The 22,434-nt window shown below is 46.9% G+C and overlaps 1 long non-coding RNA gene across 2 annotated transcripts; it reads left to right on the plus strand.

Moving 5' to 3' along the window:
- The first annotated feature begins 12,990 nt into the window (after positions 1-12,990).
- On the plus strand, positions 12,991-15,606 carry LOC308674793. Of its 2 annotated transcripts, XR_014027971.1 has the most exons (3): positions 12,991-14,081; positions 14,184-14,523; positions 15,253-15,606. It is a non-coding gene; the product is annotated as an uncharacterized lncRNA (long non-coding RNA). The 2 variants fall into 2 exon arrangements; XR_014027972.1 differs by lacking the exon at positions 15,253-15,606 and having other exon boundaries at positions 14,184-14,648.
- Positions 15,607-22,434: the final 6,828 nt, after the last annotated feature.

Consider the following 22,434-nt stretch of genomic DNA (forward strand, 5'->3'; position numbering starts at 1 on the left):
AACAGCTGGGTCCAGTGCCGGTTTCTTGAGGAGGGGCCTTACCACCGCCTCTTTCAAGGCGGCAGGGAAGTACCCCTCACTCATTTGGGGCATAGATTCCTACTAATATCTGTTTTTGCTTAATTATCATCTCCACTACTAAAATCCTACCTTCTCTTATCTTTATAAATTTGCTTGGCTAAGATTGACTCTCTGATATATATTGCTACTCTTTATTTGTGCTGTGATAAAGATGCAAACATCTTTCCCAGTTTAGGGCATTCCAACACCTGTGTATGTTGTTCCTTAATGTGAGTCTCTTGGATAACTATAACACCTAACTATAACATCAGAAGCAGCCTTTGAGCCAAGGTCAGTTTCACCGTTTTCTGTTTTTGCAGACTCTCAAGCTGATGCCCCAGTAGTAACCTATGCTCATGGGGATGAGGCTGATTATGAGAGATTTGGTGCTAGACCTAAGGCTTCACTAGGGAAGGAAGTAATGGATTATTCTCCAAGTTCTGAGCAAACTGTGCAGGAGAAGGCTTTGCAAAGTTATTATGAACAAATTGAAGTTTTTGAGAGAGAGCTGCAAAACGCAAAGTTGTGTGCAGCATGGTATAAAAAGCAAGGGAGAGCCTCTGCTGGCATTCAGTTTTCAGAAGAAGCCATATTGCCCCCCTCTTCACAAGCATTGCCACACCCACAAGGGTCAGTCATTTTGCCTTCTTCCTCAGAGACAAAGGCACACCCATTGAGTGTTATGTCAGACAAATGGGAGCCTGACTGCCTGCTGTGTCAAATGACATGTGAGGATACAATGGTGCCTGAATCTAATGTTATAGCACCATCTGCTGGTGAGCCTGTTTTACAAGATGCATTTCAAAGAATGCCGAATGCTTTTTCACAGATGTCTCTTCATCAGACATCGCTCCAAGCTGCCACACCTCCTCATTCATTGGGAGCATCAGCTAGAATGCCTATTAATACTGCTACTATCCAGGTTCCTGTCTCAGATGGAGCACAGCAGCCTTCAGCCCAAGTGCGGCCTCCACTGGTTTCTCAAATACAAAGGCCAGTGCTAACTGCAGGCCAACTTAATGTGCCAGCGCCTTCTGCTGGCCAGGGTGGAATAGCAGCTCAAAGACAGTCACAGCCAGCACCAATACTACTGGCAGCTTCAATGCAACTGCCGCAAGCCCTGGCACAGGCGCCACTGGTGCCCCCTGCTGGCTATGTCCGGATGGCACAGCCTGCACAACCAGCACCACCTGCAGGCCAGTTTGTTGTTGTTGTTAGTTGCGAAGTCGTGTCCGACCCATCGCGACCCTATGGACAATGTTCCTCCAGGCCTTCCTGTCCTCTACCATCTTCTGGAGTCCATTTAAGCTCACGCCTACTGCTTCAGTGACTCCATCCAGCCACCTCATTCTCTGTCGTCCCCTTCTTCTATTGCCCTCAATCTTTCCCAGCATTAGGCTCTTCTCCAGTGAGTCCTTCCTTCTCATTAGGTGGCCAAAGTATTTGTGTTTTAGCTTCAGGATCTGGCCTTCAAAAGAGCAGTCAGGGTATTTTATTTGTAACCCTGTATTCAACTCTGGGAAGTGAGGGAGCGGGAGGGTGGGGTGGGCTGGGTTTTGGGGTTTATATTGTAACTTTTATAAAACTTTCAATATAATAATAATAATAATAATAATAATAATAATAATAAAATAATAATAATAATAATAATAATAATAATAATAATAATAATAATAATAATAATAATAATAATAATAATAATGTTGGAAGGGACCTTGGAGGTCATCTAGTCCAACCCCCTGCTCAGGCAGGAAACAACACTGTGCTTCACTAATATTAGCAGGAATGTAATTAAAAGTTTCTTGACTACATGTAAAAAACCATCCTTGCGGGAGTCAAACATGAACAAAATTAAAGTTTCCTCAAAAGCTGTACAATTTAAACAGGTGAACTAATACGAAAACAGTGAGGTTTTTTACTTGAAAATGTACAATTAACTATTTTAGCACATGTTATATTTTCAGGGATTGCTACTATTGGGGTGTGCAAAGCAATTACATCAGGGGGTATCATATGCAGTCAACCCCCAACTAGATATAGTCCCATAGTTAAAGTTTTTATACAATAGAAAGTTACTCAAGCCAGTAAAGTTTTGAATTACTGCAGAAGAAGTACAGACAGGAATCAAACATGTAATAAGAGTCAGAGATTAAGTTAAAAGGCTGTTGAGAAAAAGTATGAAAAGCTAAAATAACAGCAGACAATTCTGAGCGTTGCAGAGATGATTGTATTGCAGTATAGGACACTTTCCATGTATCATCATTGTAAGCAATCGCTCCTCTCATTCTCCCTCGGTCTGGGGGGGGAAAAACAGTTGGAGCTTGCAAAAGCGGAGAAGGCAAAAGATCACGTGAAGTACTAATACCACTTTACAATGCCTTGGTAAGGCCACACCTGGAATACTGCATCCAGTTTTGGTCTCCACGATGTAAAAAAGATGTTGAGACTCTAGAAAGGGTACAGAGAAGAGCAACAAAGATGATTGGGGGACTGGAGGCTAAAACATATGCGGAACGGTTGCTGGAATTGGGTATGTGTAGTTTAATGAAGAGAAGGTTGAGGGGTGACATGATAGCAGTGTTCCAATATGTGAGGGGCTGCCACAAAGAAGAGGGAGTCAAGCTATTCTCCAAAGCACCCGAAGGCAGGACAAGAAGAAATGGATGGAAACTAGTCAAGGAGAGAAGCAACCTAGAACTAAGGAGAAACTTCCTGACAGTTAGAACAACTAACCAGTGGAACAACCTGCCTCCAGAAGCTGTGAATGCTCCAACACTGGAAGTTTTTAAGAAGAGACTGGACAGCCATTTGTCTGAAATGGCATAGGGTTTCCTGCCTTAGCAGGGGGTTGGACTAGATAACCTCCAAGGTCCCTTCCAAATTATTATTATTATTATTATTATTATTATTATTATTATTATTATTATTATTATTATTATTATTATTATTTGAAAAGCTTTACAGTACATTTTTGAATACAAAACCCCTCCCCTCCCCTCTCCCCAAACCTCCCCAACTCTCCCGTCCCCCCCTCCCCGACTTTCCAGAGCTAAATACAGGGTATAAAAATACAAACAAACATAATCTAAAATATGCCAACAATAAAATATTAAATTCTATCGCACTTTAACTCTTAATAAAATAACTACAAGCTAGTTATACATCATATAAATCCATTACTTATTCAAATGCTAAGTGAAACTTTTTAGTCCCATATTTATTCTGGATATAATCAATCCATCTTCTCCACTCCACAATGTATCTCTGTTGCGATTGGTCTTTCAAATACGCTGAAATCTTTGTCATTTCTGCCAAATTGGAAACTTTTAAAGTCCATTCTTCTATAGTCGGCAGTTCTTCCTTCTTCCAATATTGCGCTACTAAAAGTCTCGCTGCCGTAATTAAATTCAACATCAACTTAGTGTCCACAACGGTAGTGTCTGTGATAATGCCCAGTAAAAACAATTGCAGACAAAACTTTATCCTTTTCTTCAATATTTTTTGCATATTCCACCAAATTTTAATCCAAAAAGCTTTAACCCTTTTGCAAGTCCACCATATATGAAAATACGTTGCATCCTCACAACCACACCTCCAACATTTGGGCTGGCAGTTCGGATACATACTTGCTAATTTTTTAGGATCTAAGTGCCACCTATAAAACATTTTATAAAAGTTTTCTCTTAAATTTTGGGCCTGTGTAAATTTTACATTTCTCACCCAGATCTTTTCCCAAGTATCCATTGTGATAACTTCTTGAAAATTCTGAGCCCATTTTATCATACAGTTTTTGACAAGTTCCGTCTCTGAATCAATTTCTATCAATGCAAGATATATCCTTTTTATATGTGCTTGACCTTGATCTCTAATTTGCTTTACCAAATTTTCATCAAACATTGAAAAACCAGTTTTCTGGTCCTCTTTCCACCTAGCCTGTAATTGCCCATACTGAAACCAGGTTTGTACAATCTTTTCTTCTTTTAAAATATTATATGACTTTAATTGCCATACATTCCTCTCAAACCTTAAAATTTCCTTATATGTAGTCACATCATGTTTAAATCCCACATTTATATTTTCTATTGTGTGTTTAGGTATTGCCCAAAGTGGTATCTTATAATTTAACTTATGTCTATACTTTTTCCAAACTCGCAACAGAGCATACCTTATAATATGTATCTTAAACACATTATCCACCTTATCATACAATAAATATGCATGCCATCCAAATAACAAATCATGACCCTCAAGATTTAATAATCTCGCTTGTGTTAAACCAGTCACTTATCGCTGATAGAGCAGCAGCTTCATAATATAATTTAAAATTAGGCATTTTAAGACCACCTCTTTCACGCGTATCTTGCATTATCTTAAATTTAACTCGTGGCTTTTTCCCTGCCCAAACAAATTTATTAATTCCTTTTTGCCATTCCTCCAAATTTAAATCCTTTTTAAGTATAGGTATCATTTGAAATAAAAATAAAAATTTTGGCAAAACATTCATTTTCACTGCTGCAATTCTTCCCAATAAGGATAATTGTAATTTTTTCCAACTATCTAATTCTTTTTGTACTTTTCCCCATAACTTTTCATAATTATTTTTATATAACTTCACATTTGAGGGTGACAAATATATCCCCAAATATTTAACCCTTTTAACTATTTCAAATCCCGTTAGTTCTTCTAAAACAGCCTTTTGTAATACTGTCATATTTTTAGACAACATTTTAGTTTTTTGTATATTAACCTTAAATCCAGAAACTTTCCCATATTGCGTTATTATCTCCATCAATTCTACAACTGAATTGAGAAGCAACCTAGAACTAAGGAGAAACTTCCTGACAGTTAGAACAACTAACCAGTGGAACTACCAGCCACCAGAAGCTGTGAGTGCTCCAACACTGGAAGTTTTTAAGAAGAGACTGGACAGCCATTTGTCTGAAATGGCATAAGGTTTCCTGCCTTAGCAGGGGGTTGGACTAGATGACCTCCAAGGTCCCTTCCAACTTATTATTATTATTATTATTATTATTATTATTATTATTATTATTATTATTATTATTATTATTATTATTATTATTATTATTATTATTAAAGTCATTAAACACACAAGCCTAGGTTCTTTAGGCAAATGATATGTAATACAGCCCACATAGTCAGTTAAAGCACACTGAAGAGATAGCTTATTCTGAAAATAAAATTGAAAATCAGATTCCAATCAGATGGAAAAAAACGTCTGTCAAGTAGGTTAAAACTTACAAATCTAAACAAAACAATGCAGAGTAATTTCTTTTAAAACTCAAAAGATTTCAAAAAGAATTGTCCAACAAGTAGTCTCCTCCTTCCAGGAAAAGAACAAAACAAAAGAAAACTGCAAGCTGAAACTGCAAGAATGGGTATTAAATTTCACATCCACCCTCCCTTTCTCAGACCAGAATTCCAAGCAGAGAGAAAAAAGCAGTTAAAACGACCAGCCCCCCCCCTTTCTCCTCCGTGTGTGTTTGTGTGTGTGTGTCTCATTCTTAGAGTAACACAGGGGGGGGGGAAGAAAGAGACTGGAGGGGGGAAAGAAAAGTTAAAAGGAATTTTACTCACAGATCCCCCATAAAACTCTTCACATGCAAACACAACAATAAAATCAGCAATTTACTGTTCCTTTCACAGCCTGGGACAAGGTGGCTAACACACAAACATTTACACATCAACAAATTAACTCATTCATGTCCATTCCAACTGCCGGCATCTTCTCATGCAAACACTTCATACTTTCTCCACGCAAACCAATCACTTATTATAATTTCAGGGAGCTGTTTACAAGCCAATGAGCTCGTTCCCAATCTTTTTTGTTTCTTTGTTTATTGTTAATAAGGCCTTTTTGTTTATTGTTATCAGAGGGGATTTAGACCCTCTTCCAAGTCTTGGAATAACACAGAACAACATAAACAGACATACATACACAGATACTAGTAAAACAACATTCATTTAGACATATGGCTTGTCCTGCCAGAATTGAGAAAATCAGGAAGTGATTATAGGGCCCTTTAACCATCCCCCATTTTTCTCACCATTCCAAGTCCAAGCTTAATGTTCCAAATGTACAGAGATATATATAACAAAACAAAACACACATCAATTTGGAGTTTGAGGCCAAAACAGGCCTCCCCTTTTTATTAAAAGGAGAGGAACATTTATGGTTACTTACAATTTATCCCACCAACTTCAAAAGACAGTGGGGAAAGACTAAAAGGAAAATTGAACCTGGGATCTTTTGTAGGTGTGAAGTGGGAGGTGTCCTCACCTCCGACAAAAGAATCAAATAGTCCAAAGAGCCAGGTTAAGACAGAAGACAGTTATAACACTTTCCTTGGGGCTTGCTGCCTTGTGATAAAGCGGCTGCCAATAAATTGGTTTGATAAAAGGCTGTTCCGATATCCTGTAATCTGATAACAAAATCAGGATACGGCTCAGTAGCCTTCTGCCTGATGTTAGAGAAGGCTTGATGAGGTTTGCCAGAAACAGATACTTTTCCAAATGCTTGGAAAGAAATTTGTAAAGTAGCAGCTGGTAAAAGAACTGCAGCATCAACTGGAACAAAGGGACCAGACCTGTCAGCAATTTCTTCTACATTTCCCCCCCCCCCACTTTTGCTAATTGTTCCTTTAAAATTTGCCTCTTGGGGGTATACAATGGCTGTGAAGAAGCAGAAGAATTAACCTCTTCATGAGGAGCTGAAGGTCCAATTAAAGACAACACTGGAGGAAAAAATTTTATTTGATCATAATTTGGTGGAGGTGTTGTGGTCAATTGCTGTCCTGCCAAAGCATCAGAGCCAAAAATTTCCACTGCTTGACGGTATTGAAGCCATAGATGTAATATCTCAACTGGAGCACGGGGTTCAAGATGTAAAGTATGCCCTATCTTTACCCAGTCCTGTAAATGGAGCGTCCCGCACTCCGGATACCAAGGACAATGTTTCCCTCTCTCTCCTATGAGTTTCTTTAACTCTGCCACGGGTGTTTTAAGGCCTGACTTTGGTAGCAGGAAGGTAAGTTCCTCTACTTGCTGCTGCTGTTGGAGAGATAGATTGCAACCCATACTTACCTCGGAGGGGTCCCGTAGGACGAAGGTACCTTTGGGTTCTATTCCAGACGAAGGTAAATATGTTGAAAGTTGCTCCCCTGGAGGGAGGTTCCTATTCCAAATCTCTTTTTGTTTGTTTTTAAAGATTTATGGGTCCCTGTTCAGGGTGCCAAAATGTGGGATTCAAAGACCAGTCAAGCAGGGTGTCCCAAATATGTCTGTCTGCCTACGCAGAGTTTATTGTATTTATACAGTGTTAACAAACAGGAAATTACGCACAGCAAAAGCATTATCTATTGTTCTACTCCCTAGTCAATCTTAGAGAACATCCCAAACCTCCCAAGCGAGGGAAGAGTCTTCCTTATCTAGCCAGTTCTTATCTGGCTGGTTCTTGCAGTCCTTGGCAAGGCTAGTTAGAATGAGCTCATAGAACATGGGAATAAGATACTAAGACAGGCAGTTTGCTGCGCACGTCTCTTCATATCCTTGACCTCCATCTCTACATACCACGATTCCATGATGATAAGCCACCCTAGAAATAGTTTTCAAAGATTGTATCCCGCATAACTAACAAAGAAGCCAGGATCCACTCAGGGATGTTCAAAAGTGGCTTTCTGGGATATCCAAGGGCAGGGAATTTGGGGGATGTGCCCATTTATTTAGGTATGACTTCTTTTGTTACACTCAGAGGATTGCCCATCTCCCCAAATTACAAGGGAAAAATTCACCTACACATGTATTATAAAGCAAACACATCATGTATTATAAATCAAAGTTTTCTACACACACACACACACACACACACACACACACACACACTAAGCCCGTTAAACAATGCCAGGGGTCTGGGTGTGCAAAGCCAGGAGTGAGGAAGCAGGTCACGTGAACAGAACCTTGGGTACTGCTGCGTCCCCCTTCAGGTTGCTGTATGTCAGAGGTGAGGAACGATGCTCTTTTTATTATTTGTGGACTTCCGCTTGCAGAATTCCTGAGCCAGCATGGACAGTATTTGGCTGGCTGAGGAATTCTGGGACTTGAAGTCCACAAGTCAAAAAAGGGCCATAGTTCTAATGTAGGCAATTGCCCAGTTCATCCCTTTCCTTTTCCCACTGACCGCCTGCAGAGGGTACCAGGAGCCTCGCTCTGTTCTGCCAGCTGCAAACAATGCGACAGCAAGCTCAGTTAACTTTTGCTTCCGCCTGCTGGAAAGATGGCACTTGCAGTGCTTCCGCCCAGCACAAAGATGGTGCCTTCCAGCACTTCCATTCACAGGTCTTCTCCACTGCGGTCGTGGACGATGAAGGCAGCTCCACTTGCCCTCGCCGCCCGGGCGGCCTTCCAGCTCCGGCCCCCACGACCCCCGGGCTGACCCACTGAGATCTTTGCTGTAACTACCCCACCGGCCATCAGGGGGTAGCAAAGGACAGCTGTTGGTGCCACCTGCCGGCCCTCGGGAGCCCAGCAGCCCAGATATGCTCGGTGATAGGAGGGGACAGAGAAATTGGCAGTGCTACCGGTCTCCATGATGCCACTGGCCGTCGCTATGCCTCGTGGGTGGGCGGGGCTGGTCCTGGTAAAAGGGAAGCCTCGTGGCTGCAAGGCTAGTTCAGCGAGGGGACCATGGAGGTGCTGGTGGGGGGTGGCGCTGATCTGCAACCTGGTTGCGTCCATCAAAGCCAGAACAAGCTCAGCCTTGGATTCACGGGGCAGCCCTGGAACCAGCGAGCCACCCCGCCAACAGGCTGTGCACACAGGAGATGGCCAGCACCCTGGGTGAAGTAAGCCTGTGGGGCAAGATAGTCAGCAGGGTCACCAGACTCCACTGCACCCAGGGACAAACGTTGCTGGTTCCAGGGCTGCCCTGTGGATCTAAGGCGGGTTCTGACTTTGATGGACGCAACCAGGTTGTACATCAGTGTCTGGTTGACCTGGGCAGAGCCAAGATGCCTTGGGCTGCGATCTCGGTGGCAATCCTGGTTCCAGCTGAAACCTTTCCTGAAGGAGAGATAAGGAGCCAGAAACTGCCCCCTCATAAAAATACAGATGGCAGACACAAAACAGACCAAGAATTCTTCCACCTGGTTCTGCTCCAGTCAACCACCAGCATAAATACTTTGCCCAGTTTGAGTCCCTCAAATACTTTACACAGCCATTTGTCTGAAATGGTATAGGGTTTCCTGTCTGGACTAGGTGACCTGCAAGGTCCCTTCCAACTTTATTACTATTATTAAGTTTCAGAGGACAAGGTGAATGGTCGAGTCCACCTGTTGAAGCAAAAAGTAGGGGTAACTTTTTATCAAATCTCAATCTAGTGTCTCCCAGGGCTGTATTTAGACAAATGGAAAATATGTTTCTACATGATGGGAAACAGGAAGGTGGGAAATGACAGGTGACAAAGACCACAGAAGCCCAGAACTGGTTTCCACCAGAGGCACCTTTTGCTTCAGTCTGATGAAGTTGAGGGTCTTTCCTTCGTAAGGGTCCAAGTTGGGGTAGGTCAGACACCTAGATTGTGACACGGCACACTTGTTCAAATTAGAAGATCATTTAAAGGCAACATTAATCTCACAAGGAGGTTTCTCTTAATGAAAAGAGCACAGGACACAAACAGTAGAAAAAGTACAAAAGAACAGTTGATTGGACAGAAGAAATCCTGTTAATCAGAAACGTGGACAGTAAGTTAAATATCCCATAACATAACATAACCATTTAAAACCAATGTATTAAAAGGAGAACGTTCACATGGGAAAAGGGATCATGAGCATCATGAGCCACAGAAATCTGTTGTGAAAAGTTACCATTTCGGCCAGCTGAAACTTTAGCATGTACAAATGAAAAAGTCCTTTGCTATTCAGCCTGAGAGAGTGCCTTGTTTTGCAGTTAGAAAGTTACAGGCACCTAGAATATTACAAGGTTATCATAAAAATATTAGTTACAAGAAAGGACAACCAAGTTCAAGAAACCCGTTGCTTGGCCTTCAGCAAGGACTGTATTCCTGCAACACAGAGGTCTTCAGAGGAGGCAAAGGTTATGGCCCGCATAAGGAGAGACAAGGGTAAATTGACTCATTAATTGATTCAGTAATAATTAACTGATTCAGTAATAAGAGTGGTTTGTTCTCTGTGTGGAAGGAGGGAGTGTGCCAAAAGGTACGGAAGAGGCGAGAGTCCTATTTCAAGGGGAAAATTAACCCAGAAGGGTCTGATTTCCAGGCCCATGGAAAGAACCGTGGGCACAATGGAAATTGCTAAGTTTCTTCAGAACATTCCAGTAGCAGCTTCTGAATCTCAAAATGAAATCTCACCAATGAGAAGAAATTGTGATACGGGTTTGTGGAATTGAATAGACTTCTACTCATAAGATTACGTACCCCTTTGAAAAGTGTGTAAGATTCAAATTCAACTATTAGATATTGCAGAATAGCAAAATCATTAAACAGAGTAGCAATAAAGGGAACAGTAAAATGGTGAAACACAAAGAATGAGGTGGCAATGAAGGGTAAGTGTTCACACCTTCCAAACTCTAGACATATGGTTTCTCTCCTGTGTGAATTCTTTGATGTCTACGAAGACCCCTATTTTCAGTAAAGCTCTTTTCCCCCTGAATGGATCCTTTGATGTACATAAAGGTTGCTCCTCCGACTGAAGCAATTTCCACACTACAGACATTTATGTGGTTTCTCTCCTGAGTGGATCCTTTGATGTCTATAAAGGCTTCCCCTCCGACTGAAGCTCTTTCCACACTCCAGGCATTTAAATGGTGTTTCTCCTGAGTGGATCCTTTGATGTATATAAAGGCTTCCCCTCCGACTGAAGCTCTTTCCACACTCCAGGCATTTAAATGGTTTTTCTCCTGAGTGGATCCTTTGATGTCTATAAAGGTGTCCCCTCAGACTGAAGCTCTTTCCACACTCCAGGCATTTATGTGGTTTCTCTCCTGAGTGGATCCTTTGATGTCTATAAAGGCTTCCCCTGTGACTGAAGCTCTTTCCACACTCCAGGCATTTAAATGGTGTTTCTCCTGAGTGGATCCTTTGATGTGTATAAAGGCTTCCCCTCTGACTGAAGCTCTTTCCACACTCCAGGCATTTATGTGGTTTCTCTCCTGAGTGGATCCTTTGATGTATATAAAGGCTATCCCTCCGACTGAAGCTCTTTCCACACTCCAGGCATTTAAATGGTGTTTCTCCTGAGTGGATCCTTTGATGGCTATAAAGGTTTCCCCTCCGACTGAAGCTCTCTCCACACTCCAGGCATTTATGTGCCTTCTCTCCTGAGTGGATCCTTTGATGTCTATAAAGGTGTCCCCTCTGACTGAAGCTCTTTCCACACTCCAGGCATTTAAATGGTTTTTCTCCTGAGTGGATCCTTTGATGTGTATAAAGGCTTCCCCTCAGACTGAAGCTCTTTCCACACTCCAGGCATTTAAATGGTTTTTCTCCTGAGTGGATCCTTTGATGTCTATAAAGGCTTCCCCTCCGACTGAAGCTCTTTCCACACTCCAGGCATTTAAATGGTGTTTCTCCTGAGTGGATCCTTTGATGTGTATAAAGGCTTCCCCTCCGACTGAAGCTCTTTCCACACTCCAGGCATTTATGTGGTTTCTCTCCTGAGTGGATCCTTTGATGTCTATAAAGGCTTCCCCTCAGACTGAAGCTCTTTCCACACTCCAGGTATTTATATAGTTTTTCTCCTGAGTGGATTCTTTGATGTCTATAAAGGTTTCCCCTCCGACTGAAGCTCTTTCCACACTCCAGGCATTTATGTGGTTTCTCTCCTGAGTGGATCCTTTGATGTACATAAAGGCTACTACTCTCACTGAAGCTCTTTCCACACTCCAGGCATTTAAATGGTTTCTCTCCTGAGTGGATCCTTTGATGTACATAAAGGCTACTACTCTGACTGAAGCTCTTTCCACACTCCAGGCATTTATATGGTTTTTCTCCAGTGTGGGTTCTTAGATGCGCTTTAAGGTTTCCATTAATTTTAAAAAATTTTCCACATTCCGGGCACTGATATTTCTTTCCTCCCTCCTCGATTCTGTGGCGTTTCCCGCGTCTCCCGCCTCTTCTGAGGGACCCTCCGCCCTCCAGGCCCGTCTCGGGGTCTCCGCCCGTTTCCCGCTCCCCGCTTCGCCCTCCAGGCGGCCTCCTTTCCCGGAGTCCCCTTCGGCTCATCCCTTCCCCGCCGTCTCCTCCCGGGGCTGCTGCGCGGGGCCTCCTTCCTTCCTTCTTCCGCCGGGCTCGCCCGAAATCCTGCAGGGGCGAAGGGGGAGAGGCGGGTCACGGCTTCGTCCCTTCCACGGAGGGGAGTCCCAGTCCCGCCCGGGAACCAAGGCCGAAGCCTCGGCCTCTCAGTGAGACTTTCCGGGCAGGCCTCCCTCCCAGCGCCCCTCCCGCCAGACCAGGCCTCGGGCTCCCCCCTCCCCCCTTTCTCCGCCAGAGAAGAGCTCGGACTGCGACTCCCGGCATCCCTTGCGCCCTACCTGGCTCCGAGCCAGTCCGCGGCCGAGTCAATTAAGCGCCTCAGTTCGGTTCGTTCCCGGAAGTGGAGGCGAGAGTTCCCTGCGAACCCTTTTCTTGGTTGCTCTTCCTCTTTCGCTTGAAGGGACCGCCCCTACGAGTCCTCCTGCCAATAGCCGCCGTCGCCAGAGCGACCAATCGGCGTCCTCCTTGCATCCATCAGCTACATGGCGCCTGCGTAGTAGCGAAGTCTCTCCCCAGGCAGGGCGGGGGGAGTTGGGGGGGCTCCGGCCAGGCCCCCCCGCGGCCCCCAGGCAGCCCCCCTCCCGCGCGGGGGTGGGAGCAGATGGGGAGAAGGGCGGGGGAGGCGGGAGAGCAGCCTTCCCGTATCTGGGGGGCGCCCCGAGGAGGAGGGAGCCGGGCTCGTCCCCGAAGCCCCCCGAAGGCGGGAGAAGCAGGACGGAGGGAAAGCCAGCGGGGAGGAGGGAGGAATTTCCTGACAGGGAGAAGAATTAAGCAGTGGAACTACCTGCCACCAGAAGCTGTCAATGCTCCAACACTGGAAGGTTTTAAGAAGAGACTCGACAGCCATTTGTCTGAAATGGTGTAGGGTCTCCTGCCTGAGCAGGGGGCTGGACTAGAAGACCTCCAATGTCCCTACCAGCTCTCATCATCATTTATTTATTAATTCATTTACCGGTACATTAATTCTGTGATTCTGATCCTGATTTCATGGACGAATCTGCCTGTTTCGGTGTTTTGGCTCTCCAGAGCTTCTGCCCCTCCCTTCACTCGCTCTGTATTCACACTGGAACCTCTTCGTGCATGGGGGGGGGGGAAGGAGGATATGCAATTATTGTTTGACTTTAAATATTTGTATTCATCTCATGCTTTTCCGAAATGTTTTTCTTGGGTTTTTTCCTCACATCTTCTGCCCTGCCAAAGAGAAAGGAGGAAAGTGGGGAGAAGAGATGGTCCCATAAACTGGCCTTGAGAACCACCTTTCCCATTGAAGTCCCAACTAACCCTAATCAAGATTACTTCCCAGGACAGCCAATGATGTCCAGGGCCAGGCTGAGAGTCCCCGGCTGGAGAAGGTTCCCAGTGGACACCCTTCGGGCGAGTCCCTGCAACAAGCCTCAATTGCAACATATGAGAGCAACCAAGAGCAACTTCTGTGGGTCCTCCTCCTGCTACTGCCCCGTTCAAGGCTGGAGGGCTGCAATCTTATGCCCGGGATGATGAAGGACCCACTGAGGTCTTTGCTGCAGGGGGGGGGAGGGCGCTTTGGCTTTCCTGGCCCGGGAGATGAAGTACAGCTGAGCAGCCACTCCCCCACCGGCCATCAGGGGGCAGCCAAAGATGGGTGTTGGCACTACCGGCTGGCCTTTGGGAGCGCAGCAGTTCAGAGATGCTCGGCCCAGTGAAGGAGGCGGGGCACTGTCTGGCCCTAGATTAAAGCTCACAACAACCTGCCCAGGTAGGCTGGCAAAGGCACTATAGAGGCTGAATGGCAAGAAAGTTGCAATTTTATACTTCAGCATGACTTGTTTTCGTTCACACAACACAATTTCTTCCCTAGGATCTAACACCCCATTGACGTGCTAAGTGTGGCAGTATTGAGAAGGGCTAGATTTCTGTGACTTAGCCTGTTGTCCAAGACCAGCCTTCCTTATTTCCTGCTTGAGTTCCAGCCGGCCTCTCAGCTGCTCCTTTTCTGGGCCATCCTGGCTGCAGCTGAGACCCCTCCTGAAGGTGGAGAAGGAGCCAGAAACTGTCCTCTCCTAAGAATTCAGATCAGGGCCATGAAACAGAGGCCAAGAATTGTTCTGATCGGTTCTGCTCTGCTCAACCTGCATCATAAATACTGTGCCAAGTTTGGGCCCCTCAAATTCTCTGCAGAAGAGTCAGAGAAGGACAAGGTGAATGGTCGAATCCTCCCATTGGAGCAAAAAGTATTTAGGGGTACCTTTTTACCAAATAATTTCAATTTACTGTGAAATCCGTTGACACTGATGCAATTAAACAGTATCCAGTTCCTTCATAATGCATTGAGTGTAAATTTTGATTTATGACTTTCTCCTAAATAAAAAAATAGCATGGAAAATCAGGTGCTTCCTTTGATCAGGCAGCTTGGAAGGCACTAGAGCTGTGAATCTGGAACCCTGGTGTCAAAATCCATTTATATTCCATTCTTAACTCCCTATCTGTGCAACCCTAAATCTCGCCCCATGGATTCTGCCATTCCCATTAATTGGTCATCCCTATCCATTAGAAAGGGACGCGGTGTCTCAGTGGGCTAGGACGCTGAGCTTGTTGATCAGAAGGTTGGCAGTTTCACGGGTCGAATCCCGAGTGCCGCGTAACAGAGTGAGTGCCTGTTACTCCTCCCAGCTTCTGCCAACCTAGCAGTTTGAAAGCACGTAAAAATGCAAGTAGAAAAATAGGGACCACTAGGGTGGGAAGGTAACAGCGTTCTGTGCGCCTTTGGCGTCTAATCATGCCAGCCACATGACCACGGAGATGTCCTCGGACAAGCTCTTCGGCTTTGAAACGGAGATGAGCACCGGCCCCTAGAGTCGGAAACGACTAGCACATGCGACTAGCACGCATGTGCGGCGGAACATTTACCTTTTACCTTTATCCCTTAGATGGAAGGTTGTTTATTCAGCCTGCCTGGAGGCCATCATCAAAGACCAGGGAAGAAACTTTGAACTGAGAAGAACAAAGAAAGCGGGGGGGGGGATTCTGGTTTATCTCTGATTGGAATTTGAAGGGGAGGAAGCAAAAGTTGAAAATGCATTGAAGTTCTCTTTTCCCAAGAAGGCTTTTGACACATGAAACTTAACTGATCCCGGATTGACCAAATGGACTGAGGGGAGGGGTTTTTACTCAAGGATACTTTAAAAGTATCGATCTGCGACACATTTTCCAGATCCTGTCTAGATTATCCACTGTCAACCATGTTTTAGTAAAAGTTCCTGTTTGGACAATCCTGTCTCCAAGAGTTCTTTCCTAAGATGTGGATTGGGGTGGGTCCTGACACCTGATCAGGTCAGTCAGGCTGTTGCCTGGAAGCTGCACAGCAGGTTGGTGGAACTGGTTTCCTGGTTAAAGAAGGAACTTTTCCTGGGGTATCCAGCAGGGATGGTGGTGGTGGAGAGCAGTCTTGGATTTGTCTATATGAAAAAAGAAAAAAACTCGGGGCCAGGAACACACCACCAGTGTTCCTGGCACTTGATAGAAGGCAGCGGCAATTGGAGAACAGCATTTCTCTGGCACTGAAAACTTCTTTTCTGCCTAGGCCACGGGTCGGCAACCCGCGGCTCCGGAGCCGCATGCTGCTCTTTGAGCCGTCTCCTGCGGCTCCCAGCCGCCCGGTGCGCGCGCACCTCTTCGAACGGGCAGTGGTGCACGCGCACCTCTCCAAATGGAGAGTGGCACCGCCCATTTGGAGAGGTGCGCGTGAACCTCCCCAAACCTTTGGAGAGGTGCGCGCACACCTCTGCGCGAACGGGCAGCGGCGCCGCTCTTTGGGAAAGCTGCCGCGGCACGTTTGCAGGCTGCCAAAAGCGGCAGCTCTGCAGACGGGCCGCGGCAGCTTTCCCAACAAGTGACGCCGCTGCCCATTCCGAGAGGTGCGCGCGCACCTCTCCGAACGACCGTAGGTGCGCGCGCACCTCTCTGAACGACCGTAGGTGCGCGCGCACCTCTCCGAACGACCGTAGGTGCGGGCGCACCTCTCCAAAGGTTTGGGGAGGTGTGCGCGTACCTCCGCGCGAACGGGCAGCAGCGCCGCTCTTTGAGAAAGCTGCCGCAGCATGTTTGCAGGCTGCCGAAAGCGGCAGTTTTGCAGACGGGCCGCAGCAGCTTTCCCAACAAGCGGCACTGCTGCCCATTCCAAGAGGTGCACGTGCACCTCTTCGAATGACCGTAGGTGCGCGCGCACCTCCCCAAACCTTTGGAGAGGTGCGCCCGCACCTCCGCACAAATGGGCAGCGGCGCCGCTCTTTGGGAAAGCTGTCGCGGCACGTTTGCAGGCTGCCGAAGGCGGTAGCTCTGCAAACGGGCCGTCGACATCGCGTAACCGGGAACCGGTTCAATCACATAAAAAAATGGCAACCGCGCGCGTCCGCACATGCGCAAGAAAAAACTGTTTTGCGCATGCGCAAAGTTTTTTGCGCATGCGCATGCATGGACGCACGCACGCGGCTCCCACTTTTTTTATGTGTGATGGAACCGGTTCCCAGTGGCTCTTTTGCTTTTTCAGGTTGCCGACCCCTGGCCTAGGCATATAATATAGCTGATGGAAGTGACTTTAGGCAAACAAAGCTACTCTTGGCCAGGAAGCCACAGATGGGGACTATGGAGATATTTCCCTCCGCACCAGCCACCCACCCAGCCCCTGCTTTCTGGCCCCCATGGTCCAAGGGCCCTTGCACCTGCTGAGGAACCACCAGAGAGGTCAGGGGAGCACTTTGAGGGACCCAACTGCCATCCTTACTGTGGGGGCTGCCAAAGTCTTCAGGGTTCTTGAGATGGAATTAGATCACAGCAGCAGCTCCACTAACGGCCATCAGAGGGCAGCAAAGGAGCAGACCCTGAGATGCTCAGCCCCAGGTTTCCTTTGAAGGGCCATTCCTAGCCTGCCTTCCTGCCAAGAAGGTGGGGTGCTGGGTCTCCCTAGATTAATGCCTCACAACCACTTGCCCAGGTAGTCTGCCCAACATGCCCAATTTCATTGAGGGCTTCATTAGCGTTTTGGTTGACCTTGGGGGGCCGGGATGGGGGTGGCCATCTCAATATTAGGAAGCTTGGTTGAGCAGTGGGCTAATGCCTCCTTAAGTAACACCAGCTGCCTGCAATTATTGCAGGTTCGCATCCCACCAGGCTCAAGGTTGACTCAGCCTTCCATCCTTCCGAGGTAGGTAAAATGAGGACCCAGATTGTTGGGGGCAATAAGCTGACTTTGTAATAATGCCGCTTGGGGGGGGTGGTGAAAGCCCTAATAAGCAGGCATATACATAGAATGAAGGCTATTGCTAAGCACATTTGATTTGTGCTTAGATTGTAAGCCGCCCTGAGTCTTCGGAGAAGAGCGGCATATAAATGGGATTAAAATAAAATTTTAAAAAATATTGTTCGCTTTGAGAGGGCACCTGTGAGGGCCCAGGTTGGGGGGGAACCATTGTCTCCAGGTGAGGAAGACACTATAGCCTTGTCCACCAGAGGAGCCTGGCTGTTGTTATCAGGCCATGCAGAGGACCCTCAGTCATGCCAGTTGCTTGGGGGGCACCCGGCTGCACTTATCTCTTCAACGCTGCTGCTGATTGGCTCGCTCTCCTTGGCAATTTGATGGGAGACCACGAGGAGAGGTCAGGAGGAAGGTACAAGGGATTGGAAGCATGGCTGCTTGTGGTTAAGTGCTAAATGCTAAGTTAAGTGCTAAGGCAGGACTTCTCTCGGTCCCTTCCTCTCTTTATAATCTTCCTCCCTCCCCATTGCTGAAAGGATGCTGAAAGGCAAAAGGGGAAACATTTCTCTATGCCTTCTTCCCTTGTGATCAAATGCCACTGTGGCTGGTAGTCTGTGGCCACTTAAAAGACCGAGAACAAACCAGGTTCAATTTATCCCATGCCTGCATTTAGTGGGGACGTCCACAGACAACAGTACAGCAAAAGTGTCAAAATGGTGGCTGTGATAGTTGATCAGAGCACCTCCATTTTTTATGTGCAACAGCTTTAGCATTTAGGAGCAGGTGTAAGTTAGTTGCTTTTCTATTAATACATAACCCTTACAAGGGCTCTCCTGTAGGGACCCTGCCTTGGTCTAATTCAGACTGGAAATATAACAAAGGAAAATGTTTTCCCCCACTCTGCTCTGTCCTGTTTTCCCCACTGGAAATGGCTCTTTGCAACACACAAAGAGGGGACACTTTCCTAAAGAGCTCACAATTCAAGAATACCAATGTTAACTTGGACTGCCAATAAAGTCCTGTCTGCGACAAAAGAGAACATAAAATTGCTTTCTCCTTTGAGCCCAAGTCTCAATGATACAGGATTGATGCTACCAAGGTGCTTTTCCTTCTTCCCTTGTTCCCTCACTTCTCATCTCTTTCCTTCCTCAGCTCAGAAAAGGGTGATGGGGGGTAGAGATTGCAGCCATGAGGCTTCCCTTTCACCAGGACCAGCCCCGCCCACCCACAAGGGATAGCGAATTGGACCAGAATTGGTTTCTACGAGAGGCACCTTTTGCTTCAATCTGATGAAGTTGAGGATCTTTCATTCCTAAGGGACCCAGTTGGGGCAGATCAGACACCTAGATTGTGCCACGACACACATGTTCCAATTAGAAGATTATTTAAAGGCAACTTATTAATCTCACAAGGAGGTTTCCCTTAATGCAGACATGTCAAACACAAGGCCCGGGGGCCGGATCCGGCCCACGGAGTGATTTTATGTGGCCCGCGAAGCCATCCTGGAAACAGTGAGGGAACGGCCCCCACTGCCTTGGCCCCGGCCCAGAGACCCTCCTTCTGCCAGAGACCCTTAGATCTGTCCCACTCCTGCCCAGGCCCCCATAGGCACCCTTGATGCCAACGATGTAGAGGTGGCCACGCCCACCCAGTAGGCCATATGCACTCTAGCCACGCCCACCCAGTAGGCCACGCCCACCCAGGCCATACCCACCCGGCCCCCTGAGGGCAACCGCAATGCTGATGCGGCCCTCAATGAAATTGAGTTTGACACCCCTGCCTTAATGAAAAGAGGAGCACAGGACACATACAGAAGAAAAAGTACAAAAGAATAGTTCATTGGATGGAAGAAATCCTGTTACATCAGAAACGTGGACAGTAATTGAAACATCCCATAATAACATAACCATTTAAAAGCATTGTATTCAAAGGAGAACGTTCATAACAGTGTTCTGTGCGCCTTTGGCGTCTAGTCATGCCAGCCACATGACCATGGAGATGTCCTCGGACAAGCTCTTCGGCTTTGAAACGTAGATGAGCACCGGCCCCTAGAGTTGGAAACGACTAGCACGCATGTGCGGGGGAACCTTTACCTTTACCTTTATCCCTTAGATCAGGCATGTCCAAAGTCCAGCCCGCGGGCCATTTGCGGCCCGGGGGGCGGTTTAATACGGCCCTCTAACAGCCCTCCTTGCTCTGTGTAAATGCGGCCCTCCCACGGCCCTCCCTTCTGATTGAGGGCGGCAAGCAGAAGACTGTCTGCCACAGGAGGGAGGGCGGTGAGAGGGTGTTTCTGAGCAGCATATGGAGTCTCAGGTGCTGCCAGATCCCCTCCTTCTTTTCCCCCTTCTCTCTCTCTCTCTCTGTGTGTCTGTGTGTGTTGGACCCGCGGGGAACAGCTGGTAGGGAGGCGGCAGTCCGGCATTTCCCCCCCTCTCGTTTGTGTATGTGTGTGTCGGACCTGCGGGGAATGGCTGGTAGGGAGGCTGGTAGGGAGGCGGCAGTCTGGCATTTCCCCCCCCTCTCATTTGTATGTGTGTGTATGTGTGTGTGTGTGTGTGTGTGTGTCGGACCTGTGGGGAACGGCTGGTAGAGGTGGTGGCAGTCTGGTGTTTGCATCTCTCTGTGGGCCCGACACACACACACAGGAGGTAAACAACGCCGGACCACCGCCTCCCTAACAAACCTCTCCTGCGTGCGGAGAAATGCCCATTCCCTCTGCTGAGCCATCCCAGTTGCTTGCATTGCGGAAGGCAATCATTTGGAACAAAGACACGAGATTCGGCATTTCTCCGCCCGCGCTGATCTCGCCCTCCTTACAGTCTCCCTCTCTTTGTTTCAGCTTGCTTTCTGCATTTGGGATGAAGACTCGAGAGAGGGAGACTGTAAGGAGCGCGAGATCAGCGTGGGCTGAGAAACGCCGAATCTCGAGTCTTTGTCCCAAATGCAGAAAGTGCTGATCTCGCGCTCCTTACAATCTCCCTCTCTCGAGTCTCCAGTCTTTGTCGCAAATGCAGAAAGCAAGCTGAAACAAAGAGAGGGAGACTGTAAGGAGGGCAAGATCAGCACGGGCTGAGAAACGCCAAATCTCGAGTCTTCATCCCAAATACTTGCCTTCTGCAATGCAAGCAACTGGGATGGCTCAGCAGAGGGAATGGGCATTTCTCCCCACGCGCTGATCAGCGAGTGCAGAGAAACGCCGATTCCCTGTGCGCCCTTACAAGATATGGAGGTGCTCCAGGGAAGTAACTGGGATGGCTCAGCAGAGGGAATGGGCATTTCTCCGCACGCGCTGATCAGTGGACGCGGAGACATGCCGAACCTCGAGTCTTCATCCCAAATGTAGAAAGCAAACTGAAACAAAGAGAGGGAGATTGTAAGGAGCGCGAGATCAGCGCAGGCTGAGAAATGCCGATCTTGTGCTCAGATTGTTGGGGGCAATCTCGCTCCAGCGTCTCGGCGAGCACACTGGGCCGTCCCGCTCCTTGGGGCTCGCTGCTGCCATGGGGGCCGGCTCGGGAATTTGTTTCTGCAGGTTAAATCAGAACCAAGCAGCAAGTGAAAAAGTTAGCAGCAGTAGCGGGAGTGGTTTTAATTGCCAAGCGTCCCCATGGAAGTCAATGGAGGCGCCGCGGCTGGCCTTTTGAGTTGGTGAGTGAATGAGAGTGAGAGAGAAACATTTATTGAGCAGTGTGAGTGAATGAGAGCATGAAAGAGGCTTTTTGGAGCAAGAGTGAGGGAATGAGAGAGCGAGAGAGAAGCTTTTGCAAACAAAACATGAGTGAATGAGACCGAGAAACTTTTCCAAGCAAAGGTGAGTGAATGAGAGCGGATGGGGCAGGGCACCTGTATGTCTCCCCTTAGGCTCCACTGTTCTGTCAAGCCTCTTGTTTTGCACATAAAATACATTGTGAAAACTCAGCTGTCAGTTGATCTTAATGTTATAAAATGAAAAGTATGCCATTTGCAATTAACTTGGCATAAAATAATTCATTTGCATTTAATTGTAATTGTTCAAAGAATGTTCGGAAAAATGTTTGGCCCTCCAGCATGTTCACTTCATCCAATCTGGCCCTCTTTGAAAAAAGTTTGGACACCCCTGCCTTAGATGGAAGGTTGTTTATTCAGCCTGCCTGTAGGCCATCATCAAAGACCAGGGAAAGAACCTTTGAACTGAGAAGAACAAAGAAAGAGGGGGGGGGGGATTCTGGTTTATCTCCGATTGGTATTTGAAAGGGAGGAAGCAAATGTTGAAAATGCATGGAAGTTCTCTTTTCCCATGAAGGGTTTTGACACCTGAAACTTAACTGATCCCGGACTGACCAAATGGACTGAGGGGAGGGGTTTTTACTCGGGGACACTTTAAAAGTATTGATCCTGTCTAGATTATCCACTGTCGATGTTTTAGTAAATGTTACTGTTTGGACAATCCTGTCTCCAAGAGTTCTTTCCTAAGATGTGGACCGGCGTGGGTCCTGACACCTGATCAGGTCAGCCAGGCTGTTGCTTGGAAGCTGCAGAGCAGGTTGGTGGAACTGGTTTCCTGGGTAAAGAAGGAACTTTTCCTGGGGTATCCAGCAAGGGTGGTGGTGGTGGAGCACTCTTGGATTTGTCTATATGAAAAAAGAAAAAAACCTCAGGGGCCACGAACACACCACCAGTGTTCCTGGCACTTGATAGAAGGCAGCGGAAATTGGAGAACAGCATTTCTTTGGCACTGAAAACTTCTTTTCTGCCTAGGCATATAATATAGCTGATGCAAGTGAGTTTAGGCAAACAAAGCTATTCTTGGCCAGGAAACCACAGATGGGGACTATGGAGCTATTTCCCTCCGCACCAGCCACCCACCCAGCCCAAT

Source organism: Vipera berus (genome assembly GCF_964194415.1).
Source record: "Vipera berus genome assembly, chromosome: 15".
In the NCBI taxonomy this organism is placed as follows: Eukaryota; Metazoa; Chordata; class Lepidosauria; order Squamata; family Viperidae; genus Vipera; species Vipera berus.